This window comes from Chlorocebus sabaeus, unplaced genomic scaffold (assembly GCF_047675955.1).
Source record: "Chlorocebus sabaeus isolate Y175 unplaced genomic scaffold, mChlSab1.0.hap1 unalloc_scaffold_415, whole genome shotgun sequence".
Lineage (NCBI taxonomy): Eukaryota > Metazoa > Chordata > Mammalia > Primates > Cercopithecidae > Chlorocebus > Chlorocebus sabaeus.
Window position 1 is genome coordinate 1 of NW_027327721.1, and position 13476 is coordinate 13476.

A 13476-nucleotide genomic window follows, 5' to 3' on the forward strand; every position below is an offset into this window, starting at 1 on the left:
AAAAAAAAAAAAAAAAAAAAAGGTAACAATTTAGTTTATTTTACAACGATAAAGTCATTACATCTTAACACAGTCTTCAAGAAGAAACCATTTTCCCAAATAAGTAGCAGCGTGGCAACAGTTTGTGCTGCTGTGAAAACACCTAACATCTCTGCACCTCAGACAGCAGGGTTCTCATGCCTGCATCTGCATTCAGTGGGCTGCAGAGCCGTGGCTCAAGTTTATGAAGGAAGTCCGACCCCATGCTGATATACAAGTAGGAAGCAGTATTTTCATTGTGTTTTCAGATCATTTTAGGTATTCTCTGCTGCAAAATGTAATAAGTGGCACTTCCGCACAGGCTGTCTGCAACGCAGAGTCTGTGCTCTGGTCGACGGGCCTTTCTGCCCCAATTCCTTCTGAGTCAACTGGTCCATCCTACACTTGAATGACTTTTACCAGCACACGATTTTGTAATCACACATTGGTTAGAAAACACTGGTTCAGAATTATGAGCAACTTCCACATTTCGTTCTATATCAAAAAACAAACAAACAAACAAAAACACATCAATATCACCATTGGTCACATGAGAAAGTGGTGGACACAAGATTTTTATATTTTAATACTCATTGGAAAGCTCAAATGTCTATCATTGGGAATAATGTAAGGAACTTTCCTTGAGATGAAAGTCATTTTGTTCATTTTTCAGGCCACACCTGCAAATACCTCCATCTGAAGTGGCATCGTTTGTAAGTCATTCCTTCTATAAAGGCGGCCATTAGTGGAAGAAGTGGTTCTGCAGGTTCAAAGCTCAGAGGCACCAGTGCTCGCTCAAGATAACCGTAAAATCCGCAAAAGACGCACCTGTGCACACTTCCTGTTTCTCACTCAGAACATTCCAGAAGGAACCCTGAATCCCGATGCCGCAGCGGGACTGAAGTTTGCTCTCACCCACATAATAAACCCAGGGAGCTCCCCCAACCCCCACCCCGAGGCCACAGCCTTGGTTCTCTGTCTGGTCTAGGAGGGCTCCTGCAGCTCCAGCCTAACAGGGAAAAGCAGGCACCCACATGTCAGAAAGCCCTCCCAAGGCCCGGCGAACACTTCTGCTTATGTGCCAGCCAAGTGCGTTTGACAAGGCTACAGCCAGCTGTACGGCAGAGAGCGAGGTACCCAGCAAGTACTCAGGGCTCACTTTATGGAGGAGGAAGCCAGGCAGATAGTGAGGTACCTAGCAGGGTTCCGAGGAGGAAAGGAGGATAGAGACAAGGGTGCTGGAACAGTCTGTCATAACCTTTAGCATTTACAAGGCTCGCTGAAGATTATCCGATTTGATCTTAACAGCTTACAAGATAGGCAGAGGCATGACTGTTTTCACTTCATAAAGAGATCCCGAGAACTGATGATGAGCACGTGATCTTCCCATAGGCTCCCAGAAATCATCCTCAAATCATCTCTCAGTTGTATACATGTGATAATATCTCAGTCTCCTCTCTGCAGGGGAATTTTAATGCTGCTGTGCTGTTGCTTCGCACCCCTGCCTTCTCCTGAATTACAGCGATGCCCACCATCCATGGGGAGTCCGCACCACCCCACCCCCCGCTACAGCTGATGACTTGGGTCACCCTGATCTTTCATTTCCACCTGCAGAGACCTGTTCTTCCTTCAAATGCAGCTCAAACTCACTCATTGTGTGAAGCCTTTTCCAGCCATCACAACTGTCATGTGTAAAATCAGTCTATGGAATGCTTCATTTAGGAGGAGCTTATGTTGCCTCGTTGGCTGTGATCAGGGCCAAATTCTGAGCAAACCCGGAGGTCCCCTCTCCCCATCTCTGCTCCAGTGCACTTAAAACAAGGATTCCTGGAAGCACCTTTTGAGTCCAATTCACGCATGAGTCTGCCCCACACCCTGCAGAAAAGCCCTGGTGGTCGGTGATCAGGGTTCGGGGCCTCCAGGTGGGTAAGGATAGTTTAGTGCACTCTCTGGACTTGACGTTCAGAGACCCGCTGCTGGAAGGGAAGAAACTTGCATCCTGTGAAACATCCAGGCCCCAAGACCCACTTAGGAGCAGAAAACGGGGAAGGAGTCTCAAACAGACTCTCAGGAGGGCAGACAGCAGGAGCCATGGTGGCCACCAAGGAGGGAGGGAAGCAGGCAGTGAGGCCACAGGTGATGTGGCCGGGAGGGAGGTGATGTGACCAGAGGTGACGTGGTGGGGGGATGACACGGCGTGGTGTGGGGAGGAGATGTGGCCAGGGGCAACGTGGCCAGGGAAGGAGACACGGCGGGAAGGAAGTGACAAGAGGGGTCTCCAGGCCTCAGACTGTACCTGATTTATAGATGACATTTTAATTAAGATGTTATATCTAACTTTAACGAAAAGTAGCAATTTAGAACCACTGTGCACATTTAAAGCACGGTACAAATTGAGCACATTTCCCAACCCGTAGAACAGTGTATTGAAGGAAAAAACAGTAGCTCACCAAAAACAACAACAACAACAACAACAAAAACAGTGAGCAAAGAAAAAATTCATTTAAGATCAGAAATAAAGAGATACTACAGCTCTTCTAGTCCAATCCCCATCCTAACATGAAAGGGGTGAAAAAGGAAGTAGATTCTAGTCAGTCAGAATTAAAAGCAAAACCGATCCACTTTACTTTCTACTTGACAGAAAACAAACTCATCAAGGAATCCCCACAAACAGTAGCTTTAGTAGTTCCCAAAATGCGAGATTCACCTACAAATTAAATCAACTGTTAAGTGTGTATAAAGTAATCTTTTTAATTATTTCCTTCCTCATCCCCAAGGGCTTTTTTAGACCTTGTTTCCCTGTAACTGCCTCCAACACCCAGGAAATTTAAACCCCACAAGTAAACTGTGTCTCAATTCATGCACAGCGTCCTTTGGAGTACACAGTCCGTTGCTCTAAGACGATCTTGTCACCTAAGCACCGAGTACAGCCTGAGAACGCACAACACGCACTCACACGAACTCGGACAGACAATAGGTGAGATATGGCACATGAGGAGGAAGACAAGATAAATGAGCTTCACCGACACCCCAGATCCCAAAAGAAGTAGCACACGCAACCTGCTGGGGTGCAGGTGACTCCTGGAAAACAGCCAAGGCAGCATTTGGAGAAGCAGCACCGCAGGCCAGGAGGGTCTAGGGGCTTTAGAAGCGAGGGGCACCCCGACCAGGTACTGGGGGATTCAGAAGGGAGGGGCGCCCCGACCAGATGCTGGGGGATTCAGAAGGGAGGGGGGCCCCGACCAGGTGCTGGGGCTTCAGAGGGGAGTGGTGCCCCGATCACTTCCTGGGGGCTTCAGAGGGGAGGGGTACCCTAACCACGTGCTGGGACTTCAGACTAGAAGGGGCCCCTACCGAGTCGTGGGGGCGGCAGGACAAGCCCAGGGTTCCGTCGTCACTTTTCACTCCCTACTCTCGAATCTCGCCCTGAAGTTGCAGCCAGTCCAGGTATTCATTTACCCATAAAATTAAGTATCTGTGAGTAACACAAGTCACTAATCCACACAGATCTGAGTCCACAGATACCTCCCAGAGACTCCACCATCCCTTCTGGTAGAAGAGCAGCCCACGGGCCCACGCTGCTAGGAAGGGAGACTGTCTCCAGCCTGACGTTGCAGAGTCCTCAACACAAAGTCTACCTTCTGGAACCATGCCGTCTCCTACAGAAGCAACTAGGGGCATGTAGGGTTTTTTTAAAATCTTTTTTTTTTTTTTCTTAAGACAGAGTCTCTCTCTGTCACCCAGGCTGGAGTGCAGTGGCTTGATCTCGGCTTGCTGCAACCTCTGCCTCTCGAGTTCAAGTGATTCTTCTGCCTCTGTCTCCCGAGTAGCTGGGAACACAGGCGCCTGTCACCATGCCAGACTCATTTTTTATACTTTTAAGTACAGATGGGATTTCGCCTTGTTGGCCAGGCTGGTCTTGAACACCTGACCTCACGTGATCCACCTGCCTCGACCTCCCAAACTGCTGGTAATACACGCATGAGCCACGGTGCCCGGCCCATATAGCTATTTAAATTTGACTAAAATTAAAGAAAATTAGAAGTTCAGTTTCTCATTTACACTGCAAGCATTCAGTTACCCACAGGTGGCCACTGACCAGAAGCTGATAGAGATGTCACACTCCACACTGCAGAAGGATCTAAGGACGAAATGGCTCTAAGATCATCTCGACATCTTTATATTGAAGCTACTGAAGTTTTACTCTGATTATTATAGACATCAGCATTCTGTCACTTAAAAATGTCAGTGCTATTGCAAGGATCAGATCTGTGACTTCCCAGCAGCTCTTATCTTCCTAGACAGAAAACTGTAGAGCATCTGCACTCTGCCTCCACACTAAGGGATAGTAGAAGCCTCCGTGTAAAATCAGGGGGCGAAAAAAAAAAAATGAATCCCTAGTCAGCCTCTCCCCTTACGATTTTGTGAAACTTCTCTTAATATGCAGAATAACTGCCAGAGTTGCAATAAAGAAGCATCCCTTGACCAGGAAGCAACAGGGAAACACGAGGAGGGAGATGCGAGGACCCTCCGTTCCCTCTGGGACCCCAGGCCCAGCCCGGCAGACCTGCACACCTGATGCGAACCATACACACGGCTTCCCTGGGCCTCGGTCCCCTGCTCTGCCCTCACTGGCCACTGTGGCTCTGGGTAGAGGCAGTTCCCTGAGCCCCAACACCCACAGCCAGTCCCCTCCTTGCAGGTCTCAGCTGTGCTCTCACTGCCTCCCTGATGCTTCTCATCATCATCCGCGTACTGTGTCGCCTCTACCCCACAGCCCTTGCTACCGCCCACCCACCACGGAGCCTAGCACACAGCAGGTGCCCGAGACGCCCCAATGGGCGAGCATGCCAGGGTAGGGCTTGGAGTTCCAAGGGCCACGTCCCGCATAGCACCACAAGCGCCACAGAGGCTATGGAAAGGGTCCAGGCTTCAGGCCTGCACTCAGCTTCTCCCGGCCCCGGAGGCCAAGAACCTAGCAAGGGAGTGCAGCCGGAAGCAGGATCCCAAACCCCCTTCCTGCTCCTCAAGAGGAAGGGGGCCTCGGGGCACAACCCCATGAGCGCCTTCCTCCTGCCAGGTTACCTGTCACAGCACCGACACCTTCACTGCAGGGAAACCCACTCCTGTGAGGAGAAAAACACCAAGTACAACAGGAGCCACGTCCCCCTCAGCGTCTGCTGAGCCCAATAGCGACAGCAGCAGCCGGGCCCCCACTCAGCATGCACCGACTCCGATCCCGCCAGGCACACCACAACGCCGACCATCTTGAAGCTCAGCTTGACTCATCAGGGCCCTCTTCCAGGAGAGCTCGGCATGTCTACCTTCCCTGGGCTCACAGAAAGGAGCGGGACTCGGACCCGAGTGTGCACAGAGTTAAGCTCCCACTAGCTATGCAGACAACCTCCCTAGCCCTGGCCTGCGAAGGGGCCAAGCGCAAATAGCCATCTTTTGCCCGCACAGGTACAGAATTCAACCAGCTCTCTCAATGGAATCGTGACAGGTCAACTCCAGGCTCCTCAGTGCTCTGGGGTTCACCTCGGGCCACTGCACCTTTGAAACGTGGCTGTGGACTCCTCTAGGCTGCTCAGTGTCACGGCCCATTTCATTCAGACACTGCAGGCCTCTGCCGTGGTGTCAATACTCAGGACACCCCTGCCGGCATCCTCCGAGATGCTGCTGCAGCTGCTGTGATCTGAAAACAGCCATGCACAGGCATCAAAGGGAGGACTTCTCAAGTCTCCTCCAAGAGCAGTGGCTACAGCTTTGGAAGACGTTGCACTGAATCCTGGGTGAGCCTGGCTCAGTCTGCTATCTAAGCCGGGTTGCTGGGGAGACACCTTCTGTTGTAACTGACAGAGGTTCTTGGTGGAAGCTCTATCAAGACTGATAATCGCAACTAGCCTGAGATTTACTATCCATACGTTCTATTTGACGTTTAAAAGGAAAGCATCATGAAGTTCCAGTAGCAAGGAATTTTCTATAATCTATCACATCCACATACAGCAGAAATGTAGCTAAAATGTTCATAGGGTCTATGCAGAGGAAGAGACGGGTCTATTTCAGGAAAAGTGCTTCCTGGCTTTTCAGAAACATAGTGAAATCCCTGCCAAGTAAAAGGTTGTTTATACTTTTGCTTTGGAAACAGAGGGAAAGTTCTTCCTTATTACTTGAATACATTGACTATATTTAAGTGTTCTGGTAGACTAAGTATTAAATATTCAAAGGAAGTAATTCTGTTCGGTCCATTTCATTCTTTAAATGTAGCTTTCAAAAACTGACAAATACCTGGCCGGGCGCGGTGGCTCACGCCTGTAATCCCAGCACTTTGGGAGGCCGAGGCGGGTGGATCACGATGTCAGGAGATGGAGACCATCCTGGCTAACACGGTGAAGCCCCGTCTCAACTAAAAACACAAAAAACTAGCCTGTTGTGGTGGCGGACACCTGTGGTCCCAGCTACTCGAGAGGTTGAGGCAGCAGAATGGCATGACCTGGAGGCGGAGCTTGCACTGAGCCGAGATCACACCACTGCACTCCAGCCTGGGCAACAGAGCAAGACTCCGTCTCGAAAAAGAAAAAAAAAAAAGTAGCAAACACCCCATGTCTGCCCTGGCTCCAGTCATCTCCACGGAGTGGACAGAGCTTGGGAAAAGCTCACTGTGGAGGCCCAGAAGGCCGGGCCTGGCCTTTGCTCAGCAGATGAGCAAGAGGGTCAGTCACCCTAGGGAAGAAGCCCATATTTGCTATGTTACTGATGATAGCCACATAAATTTCTATTTTGCCTCCCACACAGGCCTGGGGATCTATGTTTGAGCAAGCAGCTCATGCCAACAGTCCTTCCATGCCATCATTTCCCTGACCTCCCCCAGAAAAGCCAGGCCAGGCAGCATCCCCACACGGGCACTGGGGCCCAGGAAGATCCTGGTCCTGCCCCTCTTCTCTCTCATCCCTGCAGCACCCTGGCTTGCTGTGGAAGCCCAGCAGTGCTGGCTAAACCCACGTTCACCTGGGGCATTCAGGAGAAGCCTCTGTGCAGAAATCAACTGGGAAGTAGGATTGTGTGTGCTGGCAGGTCACTCGAATGGGTTTGCAGAACTCAGTTTTCAACACAGGTGCCGCCACCAAGTCCCTGAAGACCTTTGTGATCCTAGAGCCACAGAGCCATTTGCGGCACTCTCACAATCTCTACCAACCCTGCACAGAGGCCCTGTTTTTCCAAAGGACCATAAAATTTTCCATGTAAACAAACTTTGACATAATGAAATAAAGTGAAGTCACTACTTCTATTTTCTATTAATCCATTCATTCAAACAAGTATCTCTTGAGTATGTGCATCGAATACTGTGGAATTAGGATTTAGTCCATGCCTTCAAGAAACATACATCACAGAAGAAAGGGCATAGCTTGTAACTAACAGTGCTGAACAGGCAAGAAATACACATCACAGAAGGAAAAGTAGAGCTTGTAACTGTAACAGTGGTGAACAGGCAAGAAATAAACATCATAGAAGGAAAGGTAGAGCTTGTAACTAACATCATAGAAGGAAAGGTAGAGCTTGTAACTAACAGTGGTGAACAGGCAAGAAATACACATCGCAGAGGAAATGGTAGAGCTTGTAACTGTAACAGTGGTGAGCAGGCAAGAAATACACATCGCAGAAGGAAAGGTAGAGCTTGTAACTAACATCATAGAAGGAAAGGTGTAGCTTATAACTAACAGTGGTGAACAGGACAGAATCTCACAGGCTCGTCAGGAGCCACCGAGGAGGAAGCCATGGTTCACATTCACCTGCAGTAGGTAAATGTTTCCTGGATAAAGTAACTTTTCTAAAGCGATATCTGCTCCTTATTGTTTAATCTTGCTCGATAGGGTATTAAATTACCACTTTATGTGCTGCTTATATAAAATACATCATTGTCAGGGGAGGTTATAAAATACTACTTCACACAAGCTTGGGCTGTGAATGGTGCGAGGCAATGGGACGATGTGTTCTCGTGTTCTCGAGACGCAGAAGGGGCAAGACCCTGCTTCCCTTCTCCTCCCCACCGCCCTGTTCCCAGATGAGGGGCGGAGGCAAGGCCGCCATGCAGTCCTAGAGCTGGCTCCAGGGCCACGACACCACGCCCAGACTCTGCGCCCCATGCAAGAAATACAGACTGTGGGGCAATCACCAATTTGCCTGGCAGTGGGGAGAGTCCTTCATCAAAAGCCTGTGCTTCCAGGAGCCGGGACAAAGCAGGAGCCAAAGCAGGAGCCGCTAGGAAAACTGTTCCGGGTGCTCCTGAAACCTGGGCAGAGTCACAGTCTGGCAGGAAGCACCAGTGATGCAGGTGTGCCCAAGACTGCAAGGATGGCCAGATGCCTGGAGACCAGACCGGCCTGCAGGAGATGACCACCTCTCTCTGGTTCATTAGAGACAGTCTGGGCTTCTCTTTTGTATGTGGAGTCTCACAGTACAGAAATGTCACAAAGAGTTTAGACTTCATATACCCCAATTTTTAAAATTAAAAAACCACAATTATTTCAGCTAATTCTAAATCCAACAAAGAAAAATAAATAAGTATGTCAAAGCATGCCTCAAAAATGTAAACCTCAATCTCTTTACCCATAGGAGACCCAAAATTTAGTGTACCTTTTCTTCAGTATGATCTCATTTTTTTTAAAGCCATTACTGAAGTGTCTCCTCACTGCCCCATGAGGAGGTTCATGGGCTCTTCAAGGCGCTTTGCTGTTTCATCATTTTTTAGATTTAAGGGCAGGATCATTTTCCCACACTTGCTTGCTTCCCTGATCACCAATTTTTCACAACAACATCATTGTGCCTCAGAAAACCTAGTAACTGAACTTCATTAAAAGTGAAAACAATAAGGACATGTTGGCTGCTATGACAGCATCCTCAGTCACTGAATCTCCCTGGGGGACCAGACACACCCCCAATCTCCTTGTAACCCCAGCATGCAGGTATCGCTGCGGCTGACAGGACTGACCCACCCTGGGGGAGGCATGAAAGCAAAGGGAAGAGAAGGCAGGTGACCCATTTAGGAAACTCGGGTGATCCTCTTGAGTCACGTTTCTCAGGGTGTCAGGGAACAAGCCACATGTAGGGAACCTCCTTGGCCTGGCAGGTGGCAGACTCCTGGGACCCTCCTCAGACACGTTAATCAGAGAATCTAAAGGCGGGCAAACTCTGAAAAGTATCTGTAAAGGAAGTACTTAGCTCTGCTGTGAGCCCACTACATGCGGGGTCGCGCAGGACGCCGCTCCCAGCGTCCAGTCTCCATTTCACCCTCCTGGGAGGAACACCCATCAAGTCACAGAGCACGGTCTTCAGCGAACACCTTCCTGCGCGACCTCCACTGTCGCCCAGCCCTGCAGGAGTAGCCGCTGAGTAGGGGAAACAAGTCTTTGCTCCTGAGCCGGCCACCTTGACGCTGGGCATAAAACCAGCACTGCTACGTCTCTGGGGAAAGGAGCGGCCCTGGGCAGGAATGCACTTGGCAGCCCCAGGGAGTGGCCAGGTGTGGAGGACCAGGCCTCTGCCTGCAGACACGTCAGCACAGCATCCTGGAGCAGAACCTCCAGCCCAGCTGAGCCTACAGATGGCTGCAGCCCTCGACAGCATCTTCACGGTGACCAGGGGACTGGGCCAGAGCCGCTCAGCAAGGCTGCCCTGAATTTGCAACCTGAAGAAGCTGTACAGTCGTATGTGTACTTTGCCTTAAGCCCCTAGGTTTTGGGGTCACTTGTCACACAGCGACAGACAGTGGATGTGCACGGACTCCCAGGCCACGATGGCCTCTGCCGGCCTCACCCGGGCTGTCTCATCTGTTCCCGTGACATCACGTTTCTCAGAGCCAAAGGCTGCCAGGATCCCCTCTTTTCTTCACGAAGTCGTTACAAGCTCACGATACAAACTGAAAAAAAAAAAATCTATAAAATACAACGTATGATGCAATACAAGGTGAATGCCCAGGCACATACACACACGAAGCAGGCACAAGTGCGAAACAGGCACATGCACAAACAGGTGTACATGCATGAAACAGGTGCACGCGTGAAGGTGTACACTCGTCAAACAGGTGTACATACACACATGAAAGCACCAGACATGAAGGGCTGTCTTTGGGAGCCTAGTTTTTAGACATCTCCCTCACCCTTTTACATCTGCATGATCACAAACACAGCACACCCCAGTACTGAGGGGAAGCCCCAGCTTCTCATGGGGGCACATGAGGCTTTTTATTTATGCCACAGATTGCATCACTACATTCTAGAACTGCAAGGCCCCCCCAATGCCAGGACTGGGTTAGGTCCACCCTGTGCTCCAAGGACCAAGCCGCCTGCCAGCCCACACAGACCTGCCCCTCAGGGATGGTGTGGCTGCTTCTAAAACAGAGGCTCAGGCCCACCCAGAGACCTGCAGTACCTGTTATTAAATGAAGACTTGGTTGTGGGTAAACGTGAAGATTTTTATTAAACGTGACTCTGCAACATTCAAAGGACCATAACTGAATGCTCCTTTCGCAGCCACGGCATGTCCAGACGCTCATAGAGAAGGCCAGGGCGTGGGAAGCCACAGAGCCCTGACAAGGCAGACTTGGAGCTGTGTGGCGCAGTTAGCACCCATTTTGTGTTGATACTTGCCTTTTATATTCAGATTAAAATAAAAAATATGCAAAAGTAGCTCACATTCTATTTCAATTCTCTATTTTTGTAGTAACTGGGCCCCTTTCCCTCTGGTTTCCCAGCCGAGTGATAAATAGGCCCAGATGGGATTTGTCAAAGTCTGGGTGTCTGTTGTAGAGTAAGTGAGGGGGGTAGGGAGGGGATCAGGAGTGGTAAGGAGGAGTGGGGGATAGGGAGGGACAGAGGGAAGGAGACAGAGAAACCGCCGAAGGCTGGAGGCAGGAGGGATGCTCCTTGGCAGCCTCAGGCTCCCCGTTCCAAGGTAACTGAGCTGGCATCAGGCATGCGGTGCCATCATATGACTTGGCTGACACACGCCAGAATGACAACAAAATGCTTAAGGAGAAGAGTAAGCACCAGCATCTTCAGATTAGGGTAGAGTCCCGGTTTCACACTTGCCTTGTATGACATTCTATAAATTGTAAAGATAATGCATTTTCTTACCAGCCACGCTGTTCCCCAAATACTAACTATAATAAAGACCAGACAGCCTCTGAGTACTGAGCGTGTGTCAAGCCTTGTGAGGTAGGCATCATTTACTTTGCTAGAGAAAGAAACAGGCCCTGAGAGAAATTTCCTGAGGTGAGGCAGCTGTCTCCAAACCCACCCCGGGCCTCCTGACCCTGAACGTGGAGGACCCAAGTCATTCACGTGAATAATTTACCTACATGCCTGTCAGATTGAGATTCAACCCCCAGATCTAATCATCTCTATGCAGGAATGTGTCAAGGAAGGTATACCATTCTATGAGTTCGAGCTGGGGGAACAAAGGCAGGCAACCCTCGACAAACACGTGGTGCAGAGGTGGGCGCCCAGCGCCAGGGCGGACAGGAGCATGTCCAGCCCTGCCCAGTCACAGACCCACCCTGCCATGCTAGTGCAGGGGCCGCCACCGCGTCTCGGGGAAAAGCAGCTTCTCCTGCACAGGAATCTACCCTTCAAAGTGTGTTGCTGAGAAGGTTTGGACCAACATCTCAGAAATCAGACACTGTGTAACACACTTATCTATACAGGCTGTCTATGTCAGGGAATCACCAATAATTCCCATCTCGCCATCAATTATTTCTGGTAAATACTGATTATTCTAAGTTAACTGAGGCAACACAAGAACAATATAATGGAAATGTCAGAGTCAATCAGCTCCACCTGCTGAAAACCTAAGGAATCCTGGAGAACGCAGCAGGACCCCAGACTCCGCGGACCACCCCAGCCTCCTTCCACAAGAGAGTTAGTCGTGGGGCAAAGAAACAGCTTTCAAGGAATCTCAGAGGTTCTCAAGGTCTTGAAAGTTGAACGGGAATTAAATATTTGCATCTGAGTCTCACGAGCACATTAAAAGTAAAATTTCCTCTTTCCACGAGAATTATGAGCTTGCGGCGGCGACACTGGCTGTATCTCATGCTCGTGAGATGTTTGGGGGCAGCCGTGTGTCTCTGGTGAATCATTTATAATCATGAAAGAAGTGCTTGGGCCCTCGATCCAGGACCACAGACCCCACCAACGAGGGTCTAAACAGGACAAGCCTCGGCCTGGAAAGGCTGGTGTCCGTGGGGGCTGGGAGGAGCACCAAGGAAACTCAGGGGCAAGCCCCACGCAAGCTCGGCATGTCCTACCCCACGCAGTCGGCATCAACCACAGGGATCTTTTGTTGTTTTTTGTTCAGGAAGGAACATATTACAAAGCCCGGGGCCCAGGGCCTGGACTCCTCAATGCTCTCCACAGAGCCGGGTTAATTGGCACCTTCCCTCATGTTCAAGTCAACTATATATGGCTGCTGAGGGCATCTCAGAGCAGGTGCAACACTGAGCTTTCTTGCTGTTTGGGGAAAGCAGGAATTCCAGGCCTCTGCCTTAATACCTCCACAGAGGCTCTGGCCCAGGTGAGCTCAACTTCTCCCAGGTAACGAGCACAGACCAGCTTCCCCCATGCCCCTCAGGTCACACAGGAGCAGTGCAGTCCCTTGCAACTTGGCACGAGCCCTCACAACCCACCCCACAGGCAGCAGCCCAGCCCTGTGGCCCCGGCCTGGCAGGAGGCAGCTCCTGGAGCCCCTGCTCAGGGTTCAGTACAGCGAGGTCCAGCCACAGCAGGGGAGACACCCACCACCCGGCCATTCATCTTTAACCTAAAACAGACACAGGAATGCGGCAAAGGGTTCCTTCCCCTGACAAACCCGTCCTTCCTATTCTCATCTCTCCCTCCTGCGCCAGTACTGCACCCAAGGCCACCCAGCACTGTGCCCAAGGCCTGACTCCCAGTTTCACAGGGAATCCAAGACAATTATGATTTTGAGAAACTGGGAGCTACATAGAAAATGAGTCGGTAAAGCCATTGTCCACTGATCCTCCACTCCACACAGCGGAGAACAGTCCTCAGGATAAAACCCACGGGGCGGGGAAGACGCGATCAAGGCGGACAGGACGGAGGAGACGCAAAGCCGGTGGTTCAGGGAACAACGCCACGTGAACACAAACCTAAAGTGCTCCACAGCAGGAAGACAAAACACAGGAGACAGAAATGCTGACCGTTTAAAGGAAAAAAAAGATTTAAGTTCTCAAGTCACAATGTAACAGCACAGACTTCTCATAATGCCTGAAACTTGGCGCAGTAAACACGTGAATCAGTTCTCCCAAGTCCATCGTTTTCTTTGCCGAGCCTCTTGAGTCTCAGGCTGGTTTCAAAGTAAGCCCTTCTCTGTTTGTTGATGATTTAATAATTAACACACTTGAAAACACATTGACTTTCAAATTAGTCTGCTAATAAAATATTA

The 13476-nt window shown here is 50.1% G+C and overlaps 1 long non-coding RNA gene across 1 annotated transcript in view; it reads right to left on the reverse strand.

The window, feature by feature from the left end:
* Positions 1 to 16: 16 nt before the first annotated feature.
* LOC119620864 (uncharacterized) overlaps positions 17 to 13476 on the reverse strand; it is an 83640-nt gene continuing 70180 nt past the window's right edge. Inside the window, exon 5 of the long non-coding RNA XR_012092423.1 lies at positions 17 to 13476. This exon is cut by the window's right edge and continues 21476 nt beyond it. This is a non-coding gene — a long non-coding RNA (uncharacterized lncRNA).